The 18,025-nt window shown below is 39.3% G+C and overlaps 1 protein-coding gene across 1 annotated transcript in view; it reads left to right on the forward strand.

Moving 5' to 3' along the window:
• The window catches only part of ATF3 (activating transcription factor 3), a 160,852-nt gene that overhangs the window by 89,776 nt on the left and 53,051 nt on the right, over window positions 1–18,025 (forward strand). The gene's annotated exons all lie outside the window — the stretch shown is intronic.

The raw sequence follows: 18,025 nt of genomic DNA on the forward strand, positions 1-18,025 counted from the left end.
TTGCACAAAGTCCTTCTGTGATCTTTATTCTGGAAGGAACTTGATGTTCTTATGCATTCATGAGATCTAAAGATTTCTTTAGCAACATGATCTCGACCAAATAATTCCGATCACAGGTCAAACGTGTGACACTCAGTCATCACTGGGTTTTGAGTCTCTGTCACTGGAAAATAATAGGTGAAATTTATGTAATAAGATGTCCACTTTAAACAGAGCACAAAGTAACTAAGGGAAGAAAAACCTCTATTTAAAGTTATTTGTACATTCTAGTTTCTTTTGGTTACTGTTCCTCTCCTTCCTCAGTTACAAGACAGACTGTAAGCCCGTGAAGGAATAGGTGCAGTTGAATTCTGTTGGCTCTTTCTCTCCCTCTCTACTCATCATCTATCAGTATTTCAGTTCCCTACATAATAAAACTTATAGAAAGAAATAATTCTTTATGTCTGGTTCCTTCTTTAGCCTGTGGCAGGTCTAAGTGGGAATATTACTAAAACAAAATTAATAATAATAATAAAAAGTTTTTATTGCAACATATATGTATTAAGGAAACACTGGTTTTGCTGGTCATATCTGCTGCAGATAGGAGAGCCTTCAGCTGCAATAATTTTATTTCAGGAATGCAAGAGGAAATCCGAGGGTAAAATTTCACTGAGGGCCCTACCCTTGGAAGGCATCTTATTTAAAATAAGGAAGCAAGGACATATGCACTAGTCACAATTTTTGTTTATCACCTCCATCTGGCTACTGCTTCTGAGTGCTGAACAAATTTGAATGCTCACTGCAAAACATGCAGTGTGCTCGACTCCTGGAGAGTAACTTTTGGTAACACCAACATCTATAGCTACATGGTATAGTTCCATCAACACTCATATCATCCCATCTTTTACCACACCCTATTCTAAAATAAGAAATAAAATTATCCAACATTTTCAAATAAAAATGTGATACATCTTCCAAATATGCAGGAGTCTCAGTTGCAGAGGCAAAATGCATAAAATTAAGAAAGAGGAAGACCTGTTTCAAAAAAAAAAAAAAAAATTCAGAAAACTGAGATTTAGTTTTGATTTCTGCTGGTATACTAGTATGGAAGGCACATTGGTGAAAATTTTGGATAGAGAACTCAATATTGTGATATCTGAACCTCCTTTTTGCAGCACCACTTCTGGAACACATGGCATTATGCTCTGAGCAAGCATGGTCAGGTGGACAGCAGACATAAGTTCATGACCTGGGGAGGCTTCACCAACAGGGCTTTTTATGAAAATTCACTACCCGTGGTAATCTGACTGCTGAGAAAAACCCTAAGGGAGGATGGAGCAAGTGCTACCCCTATCTCCACTCCTCTGACGTACTACATTGCTCGCAGAGAAATGGAAAACACCGGCAGCAAACTGGTGAAGTTTTTGGTGTGGCACTGATGGGTTGGTGGTCAGCACACTGTAACGCACTGGAGGATGGGAGCACATGGACAGCCAGCAGGCATCTGAGAGGTGTGGATGTCCAGTCTGAGCTGGAGACAAGCTGGAGCAGGCAGGAGAATGTTAAAGTAGAAACTCCTGAGGAAGCCGGTAAGAAGGCAAACACTGTGCGTGCTCCAACAGCCCTTGAAGACATTGAATGACTGTGGTAAGGAGTGTTAAAAGATGACATTTACATTTTGAGGGTGGAAGTGGTAACAAGCCAGAGAATGTGGAATTGTCACCAGTGGAAAAGAATGATGCCATTATTATTACTCATGAACACTGTGCAATGATTCACCTGATTTAAATGCTAAAAAAAGCCCTACAACAACAGAAAAAACACTGAATGGGCATAATGAGTGGGAGAGATGAGGGACACACTCCAGCATAAAGCCATGAGTGTGGTATATGTGTTACAGTTGTCAGTAACTTATAAGTGTACTATCCTCACAGAGTAATTAAAATGATGATTGAAATTGAGGTGAGAAAGTCAAGTGAGAAGTTTTTTTTAGGAAGAATTCTTAGGATGTGCAACAAGTTGTAATGGCACAGACAAGGACAGGATAATTTTGGCTACAAATGGTGTCTTGTTTCACTACGCAGTTGTTATCAGTAGTTAGTAAATGAAGAATAAAGAGCAACAGTGATAATCTATATGAATTAGGAGTCATGAAGGGCAGAAATCAATAAGGCAAGCTAAATTCATGAGTAGAAAGACCAGAGCTGACAGGACCAATGCAGCACAAAGTATTTAGAAAATGTTATCGATACTACAATAGTTGTAGCAGTAATGTAAACCTTTGGCCAGATAGAGGTGACAAAATTTTCTAATGGTGATGCAGGAGAGGCAAAAAATTTTAGAAATATTTCTATTCTCTATTTGGAATGATGTTCTTATGTCACATGATGATGACCAAGTATTTTCCAAGCAGGATGTTATACAACAGGTACTAGAAATAAACACTTCAAAATCAGCCAATCCATCTACCTTACACCTGACAACTAATGCTAAGAAGGCCTTAGAACTAATCATGGTTATTTTAATAAATTAAGGCATTCTAGGGAAATTCCATTTCACTGGAAAAGTGCTAATGTTGTGCCAACAAAAGCAAAAGCCAGCAGGATGACTCAGAGAGCTAATGGGTAGTTAGGCTGACGTTACTTCCAGGTAATAAAATGGTAAAGCTGTTATAAAATTATATTAATAAAAACTAATGTACAGGGATATAATTAAAATCAGTTAACATTTTTGTGGCAAATAGATCCTGTAAAATAAAGTTATTACATTGCTTGATGAGACAGAAGTTTAGCTGATGGAAGTAATTGTATAGATGTAATATATTTTGGAGAGTATTTGACTTAAGAGTGTATGATGTTCCAATTATGAACATTAGCACAACAAAATATCAATAAAATATGTTAAATGGACTAAAAACAGAAAAACATAGCAAAGTAATAATGGAGACCTGTAACTTAAATGTGCTTTAGAGCTTATCATTTTCATCAATGATTTGGAAATAGATATCAATACCCATAATAATAAGATTTGAGAGATTAATAAAAATATAAGTAAGGATGAAAGCTGAAGATAGCCATATACAACAATTTGGACCAGTTAATAAACCAATCCCATTCAAACTAAACATGAGTTAATACAGCCAAATGCAAAGGGATTTGACCTAAAAGCTTTATAAAACTATATGCAACACTAGTGAAACCTACAGTGAAACACCACACCAAGTTTCACATTTTAAAACATTTTCAAAAGAGAATATTAAAAGCATACAAAATGAAGAGAAAATGTCTTACAGTGAGATTTTCAGAGAAAAGACTTAAAGTTCATTTATTAACATTATTAACTAGCTTGACTTAATGTTTCACAGAAAATACTGGCTCCTACAGGGCTCCTCAGTGCAAACACAAAGTTCAGGTAGGAAACAAGGCACATTAAATAACAAGTTATGTATAACTTGAATTACCATGGGAATTCTCAATGGCATCTTTAGTTCTTGAGGTCTTCAAGTCAAGACACCATTTTGAGTGTTGCAGCTGAGCACATACTTAGATGCTTACTACTGCAATTGGACACCAAATATTCTGTACAAGCTAATAATGACCTATGATACAGAGAGCAAATTAACTGACTTAGTAGTCCCTTCCAGAATTATTTATTCCTGTAGATACTGTAATATGTTTTACTCTTTCTTCTGAAGAAGTCAACTGACATCACTCACTTTGGAATATTCTCTGTTGAGATCTGCCAGAAATCACTGAAGATTGTCATATCCTCAGGCTTATGATCAGAATAAGTATTATCTGGAAAGGAAATTAAATGGTTTGTGTTTAAAAAAAAAGGAGTGAAGTGGTATGGGGTGGGGAAGGAAGCAAAAATCAGTTGATCCCACTGAGATTAATATGTGATTTTCATGGAAGCAAAACCTGAAGCAAAGAGTTCATAAGACTACAAAAATAGTTCTAAATTATTATTGAGTCTAAATATCTAAATCTTATCTAAATTGAGTGTTAATAATTCTTAAATTCCACTCAATTTCTTCAGTAGCAACTACTTGGCTTTTTGTGTGGTGCAACAACAGTCAGGCCTTCCGCTTCTCCAGAAATAGCCATGTCATAAGGTCCTGCTTCCTTGTTTATATATGTATAGACATCAACAAGACTATATAAAGCCTTTCCATAATTTGTTCACATACAGTTGTTTCCTTTTGATATATTTTTAGATCAATTGCACTTAAACAATACTTCCTCAACCTACTGAACTTTGCTCTGGGACAGATGATCAAGAGCCATGCAAATACTGTACTGTTTAAGGGATGATGGCCAACACTTTCCACAATGCTTGTTGAAAGGGCATGGTATTATTCTCCTCACCACGGAGTTTAGCGTGACTCTGAAGTGGTGCAATGCTCATGTTCACACACTCTGCATCTGTCCTTTGAATTGACTCTGGAGATAGGGATAAATATATCAATGTGCAAGAAGCAGAAGCTAATTCGTGATCTTTCAGATTTCTAATAAACTGTGTCACTTTGAAGAAAAGAGTTTTAAGTCTCTTTCCAAATAATTTTATCAAAAGCAGAATTGTGAGGAAGAAGATGACTCATGAAGGAAAAGCTGTGTCTGTGCGCTCCTTTCCTTCTTTGGTATGGGGTACAAAAAATCTGTAAACATTTGAGAGTGTATTTTCCTAAGGCTAGGTTACTGCATGCCTTCAAGCATATTACCTTAGAATATCAGGAAATGTCAAGCCTACCCTTTTCTGAATTTTCCACTGCAGAGGAATAAACAGGCACAACTTCTGAATAATGACTCTGGTACAGGAAACCTTTCTCTCCATTCTGCCATTTCCTACAGAGAAAGAGGTGTGGCAAAGCACAGCTGTACCTTCAAGATTTTTCATGGTTGAAAAAACTTGACTGCTAAAGCAGCAGAGTGGACAAAAGTCACAAGAGACTGTGGAGACATCAGGAGTTTTTTACATGGTTAAAGTACAAGCTAAATCAGTCCTAATTCCAGTACTAGGCACTGTTGCATGAATGTATTTCCCCTCCCGGTGTGTAAAGTACACTGGAAAAAAAATCACAGAAGTTTTCAAAAAGCAATTTCCAGCTACTTTGTATGCTGTGAAAACTTTCCTTTTTTGATTCTATTTTGATCACACGCAGCTAATCACATGTGTGTCTTACTGGGCAGGGCACTTGTGTAGAGAGAGAACTTGGCAGCAAGTCCCCAGAGGATGAATAAACTCTTTACATGCAACTTCTGCCTTTAAGTGCTGATTAGCCACATAATTAACAATTGGAATATTGAGGAGAAAAGCACTTGGAACATCTGCAGTTTACAATGCTTATAATACCTGAGCTGAGAATCCACTGTGTGGATTCTGCGTAGAATGCACACACGCACATATTAGTACATCTTAATGAGGAAAAATGGCAGCAATTTCATCATATGCTGGCTGACATACCAGCATGTAAATAAAAACTTTGAAATGTTGAAAAAATATTAAAATTTTCATTTTTGTGCTAACTGGAAATTGTTGAGATACTGTATTTAACAACTATTTAATTTGTGTTTCAACGTAGTCTTAAATTACTAAACCATCCAGAGTGGTGATTTTTAAAAGATGTTCATGAACTAAACAGTTATACAAGGACACCACCTGGGTCGGAAATCCTGAAAGAACTTCTAAGACAGCAATCCAAACTATATTAGTGGTTTAAGCACATCTCTCTTCCCTATGACTCAGTATGGGGCTAAATCCCCCATGCTTTGAGAAACACCACACCATGTAGGAGATCACAAATCTGCTAACATTTTCAAGAGGAAAAAGAGTGATAGAGGCCAGGTTGAATATCACTATGGGTAACTATCCTATTGATTTTCATTTCCCTCTGAAGATTGACCTAAACAAGCTGTTCTTCACTTGCTGATACACTGTATTTTTAAGTGCTGGTTACAGGTAGGCATCTCATGGCAGCTGAACACCATCCCGTCTCTGTAACTACTTGGGCAGATTGTTGACCACACTGGTGTTCTGAAGGAAAAACAAAGTGTATACATCGGTGCAAAGCAGCATAAACTTTCTTCTGCTTTGTAGGAACAAGATACGATTGTAGTACTGATTTCATTGCAACTCCTGTTCTACTGGCAAAACTAAGGATATGTGGTAGTGGCATATTCTGCAACTGGAAATCCAAAGGAAATATCTGAACAAGAATGAGGCACTACAGAGTATCATTGAGAACAAAGACAAAATAACATTGAGAATGAAAACGGAAATAAATGGACTTTGAGATCAAGAGAAGTACACGACATGAAATGAAGAAATGGAAAAATGACTGACACAGGGACAGACAGGACAGGCACATAAATGGAATGAGAAAAGGCATGGAAGCCTGGGAAGGGTGGGAGCATATGGCTGTAACGTGTACTACGGAGTCAGGGAGAGCTGGATCGGGACTCAAATTGGCAAAAGTGCAGGATATATGTAAAGGTAAAAGAATGGTGATGAATAGGGTGTGTGTGTGTGCTGGTGATGATTTGGCAGCAATACGAAGCTAAGTGGTTGAGTCTTATAATCTGAATTTGATGGAAGATGAAAAGTTGGTACAGGCAACATTTTGTCAGCTGTTGAACTTGTACGAGGTGAAATTCACTCCATCATAACTGAAATGCATGCCTGTTGTGAATGCCTCAAGCCACCACAAATCCTCTTCCAGGGTCCTGCAGAGAGCTGTTGTTTATATGGCCTGAATCTTAAAAGAAATTGTAAGAATGCCTTGCCCTGTATAACGCCGGCAGTTACCTCAGTAAGAAATGTATTGAAGTTTCGGCGGAACAGCTGCCCCTTCCCCAGCTGTCACCTCTCCTGCTTGCCCCTGCGGGCCCCTTGCAGTGAGTGGCCCAGTTCTGCCATCCCAACACCCCAGGAGCAGCTCCTGCCACCCAGCAGTGTTCCCTGTCGCCATTGTCCCAGTGCTGTGCTTTGAGACAAATGAACAACACGGTCATTGTGACAGCACTGGGTGAACAGCGCTTCTAAGGAGAATGTCCCAAATCTCATTAAAAAGAGATAAAGGCATCTGGATCCTAAGACAGTTGGTTAAAAACAAAAACAAACAAAACAAAACAAAACAAAAAAGCTTCCCACTGTTTTGAAACCAATTTACTACGAAAAACAGAAAGGAAAACAAGTTTGCTGCCAACAAACTTTGTAACCCTTGTCATCTATTACCACATGAACGAAGCACTCAGCGACTGGCTCCAATACCACTGCCAATTATTATGACAACATACAGTATAATCGTATTATGTTTACAATATAATGCATGTGAGTATTCGATAGAGCCTGGCAGGACTTCAGTCACTGCCTCTCTTATGCTTTAAAAACCAATTTTTCAAACTACATTTGCTGTATAACATGCTCCCTAATTACATACTTTACTGTATAGAGAACAAGAAATAATATTGAAAGTGATTTCAGGCAAACCACTTAACATTTAGTGAAATAAACCAGTTTTATTCACACACCATCATACCATTACCAGTCTACGTAATGTCTATATTCTATAGACACGCCCCACCTCGTTCCCCTTGACATTAGTGGCAAGCTCTTCAGAAGTTTCTGCTAAAGCAAAATCAAGACCAAAATGTTCGGGGCCTAGTTTTAAAGGGATTCCTGCCTCACCACTTATTTCACTATTGCAAATAACTATAAAGGTAAACAGGGCCATTTAAAAATCTGCTTGCTTTGCAAATGACATCAGATAGCAAACTTACCAAATGACTCCATTTATATTTGCCAAATCACTTGCAAAATTCAAATAGGAGGTTGCCTTGGAAAATATGAACTAAAAAGACACATGTTCTGACTCTACCACCTAATTACTAAGAGACTCCATTGTCAGCACGTAGACAGTAACTCAGTCAAATTTCTGTGTGGGCTACCTACTCTGCAGATAAATCAGGACACAGGTGCAGAGGTACTTAATACAGTAATGTGCATGCTAGCTGAAGTCCACCACACCTAAGTGACAGCACAGAAGCATGGCCACTTTATTCTCAGGCAAGCCTGAGCCCAGAAGTAATGTGGTTCACACAGCTCTTCACCTGAGCCAACGAAGCTCACTAGATTTAAGTTATCATTACAAAGCACCAACTTGGGTGTGTCTACACAGTGTTCCACTGAGCATCCAGTTTCAGAGATGTCTCATCTCAGGATCGGCTAAGAATAAATGAAATCAATCCAGGTTTAAAAGTTTAGATTTAAAAGCTGTATTATTACCCACAGCTTTCTTTTATCTGGACTATCAGGGTCCTTCACTGTCATTGCTTAAATATATTCCTTCAGTAAAATGTAAATTAATGTATTAATTGAATTTAAAAAAGTTATATTGATGAATTGATATAATCGGTAAAAATCTGGTTGGGTGGTTGGCTTCAGAAAGTAGTGGCTAATGGGTTGTCCTCAGCCTAGAGTCTTGTAGCAAGTAGAGTATGGCACAGGTCCACATCAGGAGATCTGTTCTGTTTTTACATCTATCAATGACCTGGAGGAGGCAGGGCCACCAATCAAGGGGACCTAAATTGGCTAGAGGGTTGGGCAGACAGGAATGCTATGAAGTTCAGCAAGAACAAATAAAAATCCTACACTTGGGAAGGAAAAACCCCATGCAGCAGTACAGGCTGGAGACCAACTGGCTGGGCAGCTGGGGATGTTGGCAGCAGCCTGAACACGAGCCAATAGCATGCCCTAGCAGCAAACAACAACAGCATCCTGGGCTTTATCACCAGGCACGTAGCCAGGGGATCAAGAGAAGTGATTATCTCCCTTAATTCAGCACACTTTAAACAGCACTAAGAATACATCCATTTTTGGGCCTCCCAGTATGAGGACGACGTTGATAAACTGCAGTGAGTTCACTGAAGGGCCACCAAGATGGCCATGGTGCTGGAGCACCAGCCCTCTGAGCATCTTTGTGGACTCCTCTGGATTCTCTCTAGCAGGTCCACATCTTTCTTGTGTGTGGCAGAAAGATTAGAAGAAAAGGACCTAAATTGAAATAAGAGAGGTTCCAGCTTGATATAAAGAAAAACTTTTTCACCAGCGAAGCACTGGCAGAGATTGGCCAAAGAGGCTGCATTGTCTCCACCCTTAGCAGCTCAAGACCTGACAGAATAAAGCATGTGCATATGGATGCTGCAAGTTGAACTTGATACACACTAGCTTACTATTGAAAGGTGCTCAAAAATGCATGCCAACTCTGCCAGTTCCAAAGTAAAGCCGTAGCTACTTGGAGGTGAAGTTAGAGCAAGTAACAATTGCAGAGAAAGTAACAATTGTCTTCTTAAAAGCAATGTTTGGCTTGGAAATTTTAGTGATGGCACAATGGTCTGAGTGGAGCTGCTCTGCAAATGCCTGAAGGATGTCTGGAATCTCTTAGAGTCTTCTCTGTCCACTTCATTTTCACACTTTAGCATGATCTGTAGAACCTCAGACTCATTTATAAAGTTAACAGGAAAATTTGGAATATATGTCTCTGCATGGATGTAGCACTGGCTAAAGAGGACAACAACAGAAGTACAAGGCTGGAGAGAAACTGCTAGGTTAATTCCTCAAGTATCTGTCTTGGGATATGCTTAATATTTTCCCCTGTGACCTTGGCACACAAGTTAGGTCTATGGTAAGCTGTTAATACAAAGGAATACTGTATTCCACACCAAAGGAGAATGGGTAACTGCAATAACAGAAGCAGAATGAAATCAGATAAAGTACATAGTCATACACACAGGCGTATGAATTCCTGTGACAAGTTGGAAATAACCAATGAGGAGAAAAAATAGGGTGTATTAGTCCATCAGGGGATGACTATGAGACATCACTATGATGTGGCACAGAAAACACTAACATATTCTGTCAGGATGCAAACTGCTAATCAGAATGAAATTTATTACATATAAGGGCTTGTCACTCTTATTCAAATAAAATTAAATCAAAATAGAGCAATTACAGAAAACTCTGATTTGAGCACCCAGCTAACACTAGTTGGAATAAAAGAAATGCTAAAGATGTAGTAGAATGTCTGTTATGAAAGAGAAATGTCTGATCAAACTATTATCAAGCTAACAAAATTCACTACTTTGAGTATTTATTTAAGGAGTAAATAATTTCAATTTAACATGACCACCGTTATATGCTACTTTTTATTTCTCTAGACATCAGTTTTAGCATATTTATCTTCTGGATGCCTCCCTTTTCCATCTTTGGTTCCAAGACTATCGATAGCAACAATTCTGAAATTTATTTCAAAATGGATCCACACAACTATAGGTAATCTTCTGTTCTTCTGCAAGCTTTACAGGAAACTTTAGCAAAAATATCAGCTACTGGAGAGAGGCAGAAATGACAGAGTTTCATTGCATCATGAAATTAAAGTCTGTGCAATTATGAAGTCATGTTACTGGCATTAGGAACCTCACCATCATTCTTCAGGCAGGATCACCAAAAAAGCACAATTTCTCCCAGTAACATCACAGACTCATATCCGAGGGTGACAGTGAATGTACAATAATCTTAAAGTCAGACAGTATTAAGCGTTACATGGCACGTTGCTTGTTTAGTTAATCCTCACAGGTCTCCTGATAGGTAGGTTAGAGGTCAGTCCAAGGCCACCGAAGTAAATAAACTATGGTAAGAAAATGGCAGCATCCATCTGCTGTGTGTGTTGATCATTAGATCATGCTCCTCTTCTAGGAAGTGATCCTGGTAAATCCTAAGCTTTATGGGAAGCAGCTTCTGTTTAAACATTTAAAACTTTAGAGCACTTACTGGAATAGGAAAAAGGAAACGGAAATAGAAAACTTGAGAAATCTGAGTTAATCCAAGAAACATGATAGCAATTGATCACAGTGCAGTCTGGAAGCAAAATGCAATCAATATATAGAGGGGAAGAAAACAAAAAGGGCATTGCTTCAGTGACTAAAACAAAGATCTGGCTGTAACCTCAAACTGCAGCCAGAGGTGATTAATTCGTTCTCACCCCTACTATACGATAAAAACTAGAAAGCTAAACATTAAGAAATGTCATCTAATGGCAATATACAGCCTTCTTACTACAGTGTAAAAGTGGACTGGAGCTGCTATTAGAATTGCTATTCAGTGCTTTAGAGTGGCTTACTCATCGAATAGGCTGCTTACTCACTGCCAGGGAGTGTTTTGGTGCACTCGTGCTCCTGGAAAATGATGTTAGTATGAACATCATCCTGGCTTTTAATGACTTTTCTAGATCTGATATTGATATTTTAAAGCTTTAGGTTTTCATGACAAATTGATATTTTTGGTGACAAATTTCAAGTTGTTCCAGGTATTAGGAGCATAACATTGTTAATTAAAATGATGCTAATATTTATAAAGTTTATGGTGCTACTTATCTAGACAGAAAGAAATTATCACAAGCCAAATATCCTAAATTTTAAGCAAATACTAATTTCATTTAGGAAATAAATTGTAATGACTTTTTGAATCGTGAAAATATTATTTTATACCTAAGGAGTAATTGGAGACACATCAGTATAGTCCCATATATACATAGAGGACAGCAATACTATTTTGCTGTGAAAATCAGAATCTTTCATTATACAATTTAGACATTTTAAATAGAGAAGTAAGCAGTTCCCATAGTGCAGTTTGGAAAACTTCAGAGACTTAGATTCTAAGTTACATCAGAAAATTATCTAGCTCTCTGTGAGTGCAAGAATGTGAGAAGAATGATGGTCCAGTTTCTTTCCCCTTCTCCCCGGATGGGTCAACATGCCATAGCGGAGGATCAGACCTGCTGCCTTCCACAGTGAGGCTTGTGAGTTACTGCTAGGATTAAGGATACAGACATTCATGTACAACAGATCCCTTATCACGGGTTTATGTAGAAAGGTTTTGGTAGCAGGGGGGCTGCAGGGGTGGCCTCTGTGAGCAGAGCCCAGCAGCTGCCCCATGTCAGATCAGCGCCAGCTCCAGCTGCTCCAAAAGGGACCCGCTGCTGGCCAGAGCTGAGCCAGGGAGCGATGCTGGTTGGGCCTCTGGGAGAGCAGATTGAGGAACTGGAAAACAAAACAAAAACCTGCTGCACAACAGCAGCTGGGCAAGAGGACTGCGAAACAGCCTTGCAGCCCCCAGGTCTGTGCAGCAGGAGGGCAGGAGGTGCTCCAGGCAGGCAGCAGCAGTTCCCCTGCGGCCTGTGGAGAGGCCCCTGGTGGAGCAGGCTGTCCCCCTGCAGCCCATGGGTCCCACGTGGAGCAGATCTCCACGCTGCAGCCCCCCCATGGGTGGAGGAGCCTCCGGTGGAGCAGGTGGATGTGGCCTGGAGGAGGCTGTGGCCATGGAGAGCCCCCGCAGGAGCAGGCCCTGCAGCCCGTGAAGAGGAGCCCACGCAGGAGCAGGGGTCTGGGGGGAGCTGCCGCCCACCCGTGGGGGACCCGTGCTGGAGCAGTTTGCTCCTGGGGGATGGATGGATGGACCCCGTGGGACGGAGCCGTGTGGGAGCATTTCCTGAAGAGCTGCTGCCTGTGGGCAGCCCCCGCAGGCTCAGTTTGGGAAGGACAGCATCCCGCAGTTGCCCAGCACTGTAAAACCACCGCGTCCTTGAACCCTGAGGTCAAATCAAACACCCATTTCTATTTCAGATACTATTAACTCTGATAATGGAAGACTTTTTTCTTTTTCCCTTATATTCCAGAGATTTAAAATTAATTTTAATTTCAGGATTCCCTAAGTAAATTTTTCCCTGAGTTTAAATCTTAAAAAAAAAAGTTTTCTTAATATTTTCCCCTGATTTTAAACTCTTCTTTCTTTCTGAGGTTTGGATGACATAACAAAACGAATGCTGTTTCTTTAAGGCTGACACAATAAGAGCTTGCAGGCTGTCTTAGATTGCAGGCCATTTCATTTCTCATAAGCAGGCTATCATTAGCTACCTTTAGGAGAATGAATTTTATTGATTGCTTCAAATCAAACTTGTGACCTGGTGGCAGTATTAGATGTTTGTTACAGAGCGTCATCCCCTTATTAATCTTTCATTAGACAGCGTGATCCGAGAAGCCAGCAGCAGTCACACCACGCTTACTCTCTCGAGTGATGCCACCACGGAGGGCTCCCTTATTGGATCACAGCAATTACTAGCCTTACAGTGCAGATTCTGAAAGCCTTATCAAATTTCGTCTTAGATATGGCAAGCTTACAAATAATCATGTGCTGTATTTTTGGTGAGGACATCACAGAATTACATCGAAATGCAGTAAGCTCAAGTCATTTGCAATTAAACATGTGACTCGATTCTGAGATGATGCATCTTCTTTTACAGCATATGAAGTATTTTACAGAAAGGCTAAATACAAAAAATCATGTCTTAAAAAGTTCCAGTCAAAGAAAACTGCCAAATTAAATTTGTCTATGGCAATGAAGCAGAATCTCTGGTAGCTGGATTGCTGCATTGTAGTGCTGTGATTTAAAGGAATTTAATAACAATTTCAGGTAAATAGCAGACAGTATGAGAAAGAGGCCTCTGCTCCTGCGTACCCAAGCACTGCTAGAACACAGCCCCAGAGGGGGACATGGGTTCTTATTTTCAACTCAGTAACATATAATAATATAAGAAACCGGGGGAAACTTGGGAATTGTGCAACTCTGACAATGCAGAGCACCAATGATTATTTGCATGCAAACAAAAAGGTTAAAATGTTAGTGCCTCCGAGTGAAGAACTATCCTAATATATTGCAGTTGGAGCTTATACTTTCAGGAAAGCTCAGTCTTAAACAAACGTAAGGGTTGTATCACTACACAATTTTCTTCAGTCATATAGAGCTAATGTTAAAATCTCAACACAAGACATCCCATTAACTTCCTTAACCATTACAATAAAAGGCCTAGCAAAGAATAAAACATCTCTCCATTAATAGAGGGTTTAAAAATGCACACTGCAGGAACATTCTTACTCATGCAGCTTGAAAATGATCCTGGCTTAATTACTGTGTTTTGAGCAGGGATATAGAAAAGTGGCATGAACAGCATGCATCCAATTGCCCTACTACAAGGGCAAGGTGGTAGATGCTTCCATTCCCATAGCTGTTACACCCTACAGAAATGCAATCCATGGACACATCCGTGGCAAACCCAATAGAGTTGCCTGTGATCAACGTGACTGTCACAGGACAGACACCCTACATAGAGTATCAACATTAAAACTGGCTTCCTTTAACACATGAAAAAGTTCCACAGAAAGACAAGTCCAGGACAGGTAGATTTAGCTAATGCTATGAAGTGTAGGTTCATCTCATTATGGGCAGTACAAAATGCCAATATAACATTTACAACACAAACTCCAGTGGTTCACAGTTTGGAATTTGCTCTCAAAATAATAATTTGAGCTTTAGGAAACTGAACTCCCTCCTTTTTTATTGCACTGTTGGCTTGGGTGCTTAATTAAGTACTAATCTCTTCTCATGTTTAACAGAAAACTTCGTTCTCTCAAGTCTGTCCACAAATGCACACACATTTGAAGAAACAAAATGATACTACTCTAGCATCATTTAGATGATCCTTAAGAAGCAGTATATATGTAAAAGACAAATTGTTTGTTTAGAAGGACCATGAAAGGCATAACTACATTTTGCAACATAATGAGCCTCAGAATTCCTTGCTTAAATTGCTCAAGATTAATAATAAACTGTAGGTGTCAGCATGATCATGGGCACACGAGCCATAATGAAGCCAGAGGCAATTCACATTTTTCAACAATGCTGTTCATTACACCCAAGAAGTCAGAAATGGATTATTTCCAATAGTAAACAATAATATGACATATGAAACATGACTGTAGTAACTGACTCTTCTGTAAATCATTCCACATAATACCATTTGTATCAGGAAAAAAAAAAAACACACACACACAAAAACAAAAGGAGTGGAATAGCAGAATGCCAATTCACGAGTTATACAAGTCTTGAGCCAAACTGTTAGCAGATGTATGTATTTCTCCCCACCCAAACAATGCTTTTCTAATGGCAGTAGCGCGTCCCACAGTTCAGTGGCAAAATTAAGCCCTGTATATGAAGTAATATATAAATTGGTAAATTCCAAGTGTCTTAGTACAAGATGTTACAAGACTTTGTGAGTGGAATATTTTTATCAGTTTGAGACACGTGAAACAGTGAATGTTGATCTTCAGATCTGGAAACTCCCTGCACAAGGCAGCCTTGAAAATAAAGAAATAATAACTGCATTTTAGTAAATGACATAACAGTCTATCTCCTTGGTTCCCTCAGGCTCTTGCTTGCTTGGCTGGAAAACAAAGACAAAATGGAGCAGCTCATATGCCTCAATAAGATGACAAAAATTCTGTTCATTCTAAGAAAACATTTTGTATCTGAAAAATACAATAAATAAATAAAAATAAATAAATAATCTGTCAACAAAAACATCCTACCAGAGCCACTATTTCACCAATCCTAATTCCATCCATTTCATCAATTATAACTTCCATCAGTTTTTCATTCTTCCATATCCACAACTCCCTATTCTTCTGTCCTAAGTGTGGAATCCTGACTTTATTTGCTTGGCCACTTAGAAATGCTCCAGAGGGCTATGATTGGAAAACACAAAACAATATCAAGGTCATTCCTTGAAATTTTGGAATAAACAGTATGGCTTCATTAATAATTAAGGCACTGTAGTCAGAGAAATGTTAATGTCTTGAGTGTTAGGCTTTACTTTGCTCAGTCAATATCACTAATATCATTCTGTTGAGTTAATAAACATGGCTGAAGATATTTCCTTGATTTTGTTAGAGGCAACAAGCTCATCACCACGTGGAAATCTTTTGGAAAGTCCATGTAATAATAAGTTTTCCAATATATATTCAAAGCAGAATGCAGGGTAAACAAAAAGTGTGATAAAAAATGCTGGATATGGACTTACAGAAAGACCTGAATCTACGCTTATATGAAGATGACAGATCCTTGCATGAAGGGTACTGTAATTTGTTTATTATTTAAGAGATTGAATAATCTCACAGCTGTAATACAAAATTGTAATAAATATAATAAAATTATTGTATTTGATTCTGTGCAGAACTCTTATTTAGACATTGATCCGGCCATCTTTATGTACTCCAGAGAATAATCCTAGTTTTCAGCTCCTTTCCTAAAAATCCAAACTCTCAAAGGCTCAAAGAAGGGAGCAAAATGAACTTGTCTGAGAGGACTACCATTAACTCACATTTCTCACCAGGTTAACACAGAATTTAAGTCCCCAGCATTAGCCAGCCTGTTGTTGTTGGTTTTTTTAACCTTATATATGTGATGCAATACCTAAGTGTTGTAAAGGATTAAATTCTTAAACCAATATAGCAGGGTATTTAAGCATGTAAGCCCAATGAAGAAAGCAGCTAAAAATGAGGTGTGACTTCACTGAAGAAAGTCATGCTACAAGAAGTTTAGCAAAGGTTTCTACAGTTAACTTTCAAATATATAGGGTTATAAGAAGAGAACGAATAATCCAGATAAGGAAAAAAACATAGGAAATACAAAAAGAAACGTTAAATTTGGTAACATAAGTTTCAAGAACCTATTTAGTATATTCATTCATGAAAAACCTAAAACACTTCTGTAAAAAGCAGTAGCAACTTTAAATACTATAAACAAAGCAAGGCCTGACTTCAAATAATACCCACATCGAATCTTTTATGGTGAAGTACTGTGCTGAGGCCAGCATCACTGAGGATAATGGGTCTTGATTAATTCATAGCTGGATATTTTTTTTCCATAGAAAACGTAGAGTTGAACAGAGGAAATAATTCACCAGAAATAAAGGATGGTAAAAACAGATGTTTGTACTGTGGACATCAACATTCATCTGCAATATGGATTGTTTAGTTTGGAACACATAGCATAAGAATGATTGGTAGTAAGGGTAAATATCCTGAAAAAGTTCACAAAATCTAATATGTATCTCATTCCAAAACCAGGCTTTCTGCTTCACAGAACAAGTAAAATTAAGTTCACCAAGCTTTATGCCAAAGAGCAACCAAAGCCATTCACAATTCTAACTGTGAATAACCCCATTTTTCCTGGTCTTGCTGCAAAATTATGCCATGTCACTAATTCTGCACTACTTCAACATGGATGATATCTTCTCTACATGTTTGTGTAGTATTTAGCACAAGTTTTCTGACTATCTATACTTGTAATAAGTCACATCTTTTTGGAAGATTTGCAAACATGGACGATATACGCACAGAGTACATAACAAAACCTGAAACTAGATTTATTTTGTGTGGGTTTTGGATTTTACTAAGTGCTTCTGGCACAGCATAACTCCCTCCTGTGCTGTCATTCCAGACAAGAAGGGCCGGAGGGCAGACCCGGGAAACTACAGGCCTGTCAGTTTGACCTCAGTGCCAGGGAAGCTCATGGAGCAGATCCTCTTGACAGTCATCACGCAGCACTTGCAGGACAAGCAGGCGATCAGGCCCAGTCAGCATGGGTTTATGAAAGGCAGGTCCTGCTTGACGAACCTGATCTCCTTCTATGACAAAGTGACGCGCTGGGTGGATGAGGGAAAGGCTGTGGATGTGGTCTACCTTGACTTCAGCAAGGCTTTTGACACCGTCTCCCACAGCATTCTCCTCAAGAAACTGGCTGCTCTTGGCTTGGACTGGCGCACGCTTCATTGGGTTAGAAACTGGCTGGATAGCTGGGCCCAAAGAGTCGTGGTGAATGGAGCCAAGTCCAGTTGGAGGCCAGTCACTAGTGGCGTCCCCCAGGGCTCGGTTCTGGGGCCGGTCCTCTTTAATATCTTCATCGATGATCTGGACGAGGGCATTGAGTGCACCCTCAGTAAGTTCGCAGATGACACCAAGTTAGGTGCGTGTGTCGATCCGCTTGAGGGTAGGAAGGCTCTGCAGGAGGATCTGGATAGGCTGCACCGATGGGCTGAGGTCAACTGCATGAAGTTTAACAAGGCCAAGTGCCGGGTCCTGCACCTGGGGCGCAATAA

Source organism: Aythya ferina, assembly GCF_964211825.1.
Source record: "Aythya ferina genome assembly, chromosome: 3".
Lineage (NCBI taxonomy): Eukaryota > Metazoa > Chordata > Aves > Anseriformes > Anatidae > Aythya > Aythya ferina.